The sequence below is a fragment of the Salmo salar genome, chromosome ssa18, assembly GCF_905237065.1.
Source record: "Salmo salar chromosome ssa18, Ssal_v3.1, whole genome shotgun sequence".
Taxonomy (NCBI): Eukaryota; Metazoa; Chordata; class Actinopteri; order Salmoniformes; family Salmonidae; genus Salmo; species Salmo salar.
The window spans coordinates 63,806,212-63,813,147 of NC_059459.1; the positions used below are offsets into that span (position 1 = coordinate 63,806,212).

Genomic DNA, 6,936 nt, shown 5'->3' on the forward strand with positions numbered 1-6,936 from the left:
TGGGTTAAATGTGTTGAACTCCAAGCACAGAGAAGACACTTGGAAATGAATTTGCTTAGGCATTAATTATGCAAACATTATTGTGGCATGGTGTCAGTAAGATTTGAACCTATGATCTTCTGTTCTCTGGAATTAGTCCACTGCAGCACCAGGATGGAGCTAGCATGCCATGTTTTTTTTAAATCATACAAAGCTGTTCATTTTAGTCTTATGTTCTCCAGCAAGAAAATGAAATAATGTCACTCAAACAGAAGGGGGAACTAACCAAAACTAAACAGGCGGGGTTTTAGGAGGAGCTCTGAAAGACACTCATGTGAGTGTCCACTGAAAGTTGACTAGCAACAATTTAGCAACAACAACTTGGACCTAAAAGACACCCGCCATGAGTGCCCACTACATTTGCCCAAGAACAGGCAAACTTAATTAAAACCCACACCAAATGTAAAGACAGAAAGCAAATCAAAAAGTGGAGCAATATCAGGAACAGGGAAGCTCAGATAAACGAGGGTTTGTCTAGAAATCAAATAGGGAGCTCCAACTAAAGGTGTTAACTCTCCGCATCGCTCAAGATAACCGGAGCACTGGTCCAGCCACACTTAAATATCAACTGGGCCAGCACAGGTGAAACACCTTCCCACTAACACGATGACAAACCAGCACAAGTGTAACATATACTGACTAACGAGGTGTCACCAAATTGGTGTGCTCCAGGTGCTAACAGTCCAGCCTCTTAATAGAAATGGAAAAACCAAAGCCTGTAACAATTTTATTCAAAACAGACCCCATTTCAAAGGAAGAAAGCATTCGTTAAGATTAGTGTGCGCTGCCCACACACCTCAACACATTTAACAAGTTAGATGATAGAGTTTTGTTGATGCTGAGAATGGGGGAATGGATATGTTTTCTGAACGTTACTAAGGTTTTCTTGTGGTTTTTATGGAAAGTATTCTTAATATCCTTGGAACAGTTTGAGAACATGTCTGAACCATGAGGAAACCTATATGCTGAAGTCCTGAAATTCCCACAGAATAACTTTTTTTCTTAACGTTCTCTGAACTATTTGAGAATATTCCCAATGTCCAACCTGTTAGAGAACGTTCCTATAACATTACCCACATTTAAATTAAATGTAACCATGTTTGAACTTTTAAGAAACGTTCTGTTAAAGTAATGAAGTAATGAATTATCAAGAAAATAACGTTTCTTTAATGTGCTGAGAATGTTCCAAAGCCAAGCAACTATCCTGCACCACTCCCAGAAAGTTGTGGGAAGGTTGTATGAAAAATAACCATAGGATAACCACACTCTCACCAAGCTCTAAGAAACTATGGTTCTCCGAACAATATGTGCTAGCTGGGTTGTCTAAGTATTCACACCCATCCATTGGACACCATTACAATGTCTGACATTTTGTTTCACTATGTTTATGTGTGGTCTTCCTTATTCTGTGGAAGCCTTGCTGTCGGGACATGATCGTAAACAAGGGAAGTGGAAATGCTGTGTCAGAGTTCTGCTTTTTGAAATGTAGGGTGGAACCTGCTTGAGAAATTAATGCGGCGTGTGTGTGGGTTTGCGTGTTTACACTGTCTCTACTGACAGGAAGCAACGTGGACAGTAACTTACGAGTGCATTCAGGTCATGGGAGGCATGGGCTTCATGAAGGTGAGATGTCTCAGAATGCAGTCTATTAGTTATTCAGTTCTGAGAACACTCATAGGTTCTTGGTGTGGTTGAGCGCTGCATGTCATGTTACAGAACAACCACCAGGCCCCATAGGCTGCATTTAAACAAGCAGCCCAATTCTGATATTTTATTCACTAATTGGTCTTTTGACCAATCAGATTGGCACAAAAAAAAAAGATTGGATGTGAAAAGATCGGATGTGCTTGGCCATTTAGTGGAAAAAATATCAGAATTCGGCTGCCTCTGTGAATGCAGCCTTTGACACACATAGACGCACAACAACAAGCTCAGAAACCTCATTCGTGTTGAAACGGCAGGCTGTTGTAAGGGGGTGGTGGAAACGCAGTAGGGGTGTTAAGGAAAAGATAGCTGAAGATGAGGTGAGGTTAGGGTAGAAACAAGACGACTCGCTGTGCTATAAATACACCAGACACAATGTAGGTCACTGTTTGTAAAGGTCCTGACTAAGATGTTTGTGGATCTTAACATTGTCAATAAAGGTGGTCATTTGGAGCATATTCAGTGTTCAGGTGGAATAGCCAATAAAATCTATGCACAAGATGTAACAGATTACAATTGTACTCACTAACCCTGATCCAGGAGAGCCCCAGGGTGGGCAGACTTTTGTTCCAGCCCAGCACTAATTCACACGATTCGACCAGGCCTAATCTATCACGTGTGTTAGTGCTGTGATGGAGCAAAAGCCTGCACACCATGTAGTTCCCCTGTACCACCGCAACTGACAACTGCTACAATTCATCATTTATTACTTGTTGGGTTGTACTGTGACCACTAGTCTATGGAATACAGCAGCTCAGGTAAGTATTACTGGAAGATATCGCTACCACACCATAGCCACTTTAATTTACATCTGGCCAATGTGTATGTGAGGGCGGTGGACTCTACAGTAGCTATTCTCAACTGGTGGGTGGTCGCGGGAAGTTTTGAATGGGTTGCCGGTGTCTGAGTAAAAAAACAAAAAAAGGGGATAGAACGTGATTAAGTAATTTACCCTCTGAACTAATTTTCTTCAATCACAGTATTTTAAATATAGAGCTATTAGCAGTGCTATTTAGCCAATTTGGTTGATTTTTGTGGTCTCAAACCAGTGATCTTATTAACATTCATCAAGAATATGGGCAAAACGGAATTATTTCCTTTTTCGTAATTGCAACAAGTATTACAAAATGTAGTTGTAGAAATAGTTTTCCAGCTGTTACGTTCGTCGATGGAAGGATCGGACCAAAGTGCAGCGTGGTAGGCGTACATTTTAATTTATTAAAAGAACACCGAAACAAAACAAAATACAAACGAAAACCTAACGTTCAGTAGGGCATACAGCACAGTACCAAAAACAAGATCCCACAAACTAAAGGTGGAAAAAAGGCTGCCTAAGTATGATCCCCAATCAGAGACAACGATAGACAGCTGCCTCTGATTGGGAACCATACCCGGCCAACAAAGAAATAGAAAACATAGATTACCCACCTTAGTCACACCCTGACCTAACCAAATAGAGAATAAAAGGGAACTCTAAGGTCAGGGCGTGACACCAGCTTGCTGTTTCGGGATTTTTTTTTTGCGATGTCAACATTGGTTTGCGACTAAGACAACCTGCTTTAATTTGGGTCACGATTGAAACCAGTTGAGAACCACTGCTTTACAGTATGTATAACCCGGTCTATTTTCAGAACAGAGATCATAGTTCTTCCACTGTGAACACTGTCTTCTCAGAGCGATACTGTCACAGATAACCTCCTCAATGCAAGCTCAGGCTTTGTTGCATCATATTGATGGTTCAGCATCCAACTTGCCAAATGGTTCACTGTTCAAGGCATAGTTTAGAAAGTAAAATGTCTAAATTGTTCAATTGAGCTTCACGCATGAAGAGTATTGGTAGTCAGTCTTAGCTACATTTTCAGAGCCAACCTCCTCCTTAACTTGACATTTTGACATGTTCTGTTTGTGTGTGTGTGTTTGCTTGGATACAGGATTCCAGAGTCGAGCAAGTTCTAACGTCTAAGAATCTTACGGATCTTCGAAGGGACCAATGTCATAATCTGGCTATTCGTGGCACTGAACGGTTTCCAGGTAACAGAGGTTCAATGTTTAATATGTAGAATACTAGGAAGCAAAGATTTGATAAGACATACGAGGCTACAATTCTCTGTTACTAATAATAATTATGTGTAAGTGCTGATAATTACTCAGCAGTCTTTATCAGAATGTAAAGTCACTAACTGTACTGTTGTGAACAGGACATGTTTTCTGTTTGATAGTGAGTGCACTGTTGTATTAGCATTTCCTGTGCTATGTAATAGCACTTCCTGTATGGACTGTATTAGCTGCAATAACTATTATAGCATTACTCCACCATTATAGCATTACACCACTATAGCATTAAGACGTGAATCTAGCTATACAAAATAACAAAGTGTGTATGTACAGAATGCTGGTAACCAGCTGAGGAGCCTATAGATGGCTCTGAAGAAACCACTGGGCAACACTGGGGTGCTGGCTGGAGAACTCACCGAGAGCTTGGTGGCGCATACACACACCTTCAAAATACAATACACACACACACACACTTTATGAACACATCTCTCCTCTCTCTCTGTGTGTAGGAAGGCCGGTTTGGACACAGGGCTGACACTACAGGGAACTGTTCACCCAGAACTGGCCACCAGTGGAGAACTGGCCACCAGTGGAGAACTGGCCACCAGTGGAGAACTGGCCACCAGTGGAGAACTGGCCACCAGTGGAGAACTGGTGAATGTAATAGAGAGAGACATACTGATCTGTCAGTATGGATGTAATGGATGTTTGTTTATATACCTGTATACTTGGTCTTTTATATCTGTTATATATCTTGCTCAGTCTGCCTCTTTATGGTTTCTCTCAGTCTGTATTCTGTAGACAATTCCATCCATTGAGCAGTTTGGAGCCATTGTTGAAGAGCTGCTCCTCAAACACAGGAAGAGGATCCTACTTTAGGTGAGTGAATGGTGGTGAATATGGTAGTTGTGTGATTGTATCAATTAAAACGATGTTTGATTGTATGACTGTAAGTTTGTCGTTGTTACAGATGAGCAGTTTGTGCTGAAGAGAGTCGCTGACTGGGCCATTGACCTGTACGCCATTGTGGTCTTCCTGTCTAGGTATAAAGTAGCTCACTGATAAACACAATCTCTCACTCACCTACACACACACACATTCATCTTCACACTGTGTGTGTTTGGTTCCCAGGGCGCCCCGTTCCCTGAGTCAGGGTCATCTCTCAGCCCAGCATAAGAAGTGTGAGACCTGGTGTAATGGAGGTGTGTAGGTGCAAGGTTCTGTCTGATTATAGATGAAGACAAGTATTCCTACTGCCTTTCCCACCCATCATACTCATTTAACCTTTTCTTCCCCTTCTCTTCTACTTCCCTATTTCTCTCCCCCTCTCCTGTCAGGCCGATGAGAGGATCATGCAAGTGTCTGCGCCCCAGCAACTCCAAGCAGATCTTCAAGAACCTGAGGGCCATCTCTACAGCTGTGGTGGAGAACGGCGGGGTGGTCTCCCCTCTGGCTCAATGGGCTTCTAAATGCCCCCTGTCTGTCCTCCCTCCCTCTTCATTTATTTCTCTCCTCTCCTATTTCTTTCCTCTTTATCAACTCTGCTCTTACCCGCTCTCTCCTCCTCCCTCTCTTCAACTGTTCCCCGCCTCCCCTCTTTCCTTTTCCCTACCATTCCGAACTCTACCTCTCTGACCTACCTCTCTATCTCTCCCACCCCTGCTCTTTGTCTTTTTAGTCAGTTATATTATCCTCCATATAGCGCCAACTCCTGAACATAACACCTGACTCCATCCTGAGAAATGTATACATCTATTTAACTGGTCAATGCAAAGACAGTACTGAATGTGTGTCTCGAATTGGAAATCCAATGCTGGAACTTGACCGCACTGAATGGTATGGGATTAAGGTTGGAGTTCTCAAATGCACTATGACTGTTAAATCGCTTATGTACAGCGGCTTTGGAAAGTATTCAGACCCCTTGACTTTTCCCACATTTTGTTACATTACAGCCTTATTCTAAAATGGATTAAATAAAACATTTGTCAGAGCAAAAGCCAAGCCACGCGGTCAAAGCAATTGTCCGTAGAGCACCGAGACAGGATTGTGTAGAGGTACAGATCTGGGGAAGGGTACCAAAAAAAATGTATGCAGCATTAAAGGTCCCCAAGAACACAGTGGCCTCCATCATTCTTAAATGGAAGAAGTTTGGAACCACCAAGACTCTTCCTAGAGCTGACTGCCCGGCCAAACTGAGCAATTAGGGGAGAAGGGCCTTGGTCACGGAGGTGAACAAGAACCCGATGGTCACTCTGACAGAGCTCTAGAGTTCCTCTGTGGAGATGGGAGAACCTTCCAGAAGGACAACCATATCTGCAGCACCCCACCAATCAGGCCTTTATGGTAGAGTGACCAGACGGAAGCCGCTCCTCAGTAAAAGACACATGGCAGCCCGCTTGGAGTTTGCCAAAGGAGATCTAATGACTCTCAGACCATGAGAAACAAGATTCTCTGGTTTGATAAAACCAAGATTGAACGCTTTGGCCTAAATGCCAAGTGTCACGTCTGGAGGAAACCTGGCACAACCCCTATTAGGAAGCATGGTGGTGGTGGCAGCATCATGCTGTGGGGATGTTTTTCAGTGGCAGGGGCTGGGAGACTAGTCAGGATTGAGGCAAAGATGAACGGAGCAAAGTACAGAGAGATCCTTGATGAAAACCTGCTCCAGAGCCCTCAGGACCTCAGACTGGGGCGAAGGTTCACCTTCCAACGGGAGAACGACCCTAAGCACACAGCCAAGACAACGCAGGAGTGGCTTCGGGACAAGTCTCTGAATGTCCTTGAGTGGCCCAGCCAGAGCCCCGATCGAAAATCTCTGGAGAGACCTGAAAATAGCTGTACAGCGACGCTCCCCATCCAACCTGACAGAGCTTGAGAGGATCTGCAGAGAAGAATGGGAGAAACTCCCCAAATATAGGTGTGCCAAGCTTGTACCGTCATTCCCAAGGCTGTAATCGCTGCCAAAGGTGCTTCAACAAAGTACTGAGTAAAGGGTCTGAATACTTATGTAAATGTAATATTTCTTGTTTTTAAATTATTATTAGCAAAAAATTCAAAAAACAGTTTTTTATGACAATTTTTTAAAACAATCTAGAATAGGGCTGTAACCTAACAAAATGTAGAAAAAGTCAAGGGGTC

At 43.1% G+C, this 6,936-nt stretch overlaps 1 long non-coding RNA gene across 2 annotated transcripts; it reads left to right on the forward strand.

Moving 5' to 3' along the window:
- The first annotated feature begins 3,254 nt into the window (after positions 1-3,254).
- Positions 3,255-5,846, forward strand: LOC123728648 (uncharacterized). 2 transcript variants are annotated; one of them, XR_006760281.1, is made up of 7 exons: positions 3,255-3,348; positions 3,675-3,774; positions 4,308-4,452; positions 4,586-4,677; positions 4,769-4,841; positions 4,930-5,000; positions 5,136-5,846. It is a non-coding gene; the product is annotated as an uncharacterized lncRNA (long non-coding RNA). The 2 variants fall into 2 exon arrangements; XR_006760280.1 differs by having other exon boundaries at positions 4,308-4,677.
- The last annotated feature ends 1,090 nt before the right edge of the window (positions 5,847-6,936 follow it).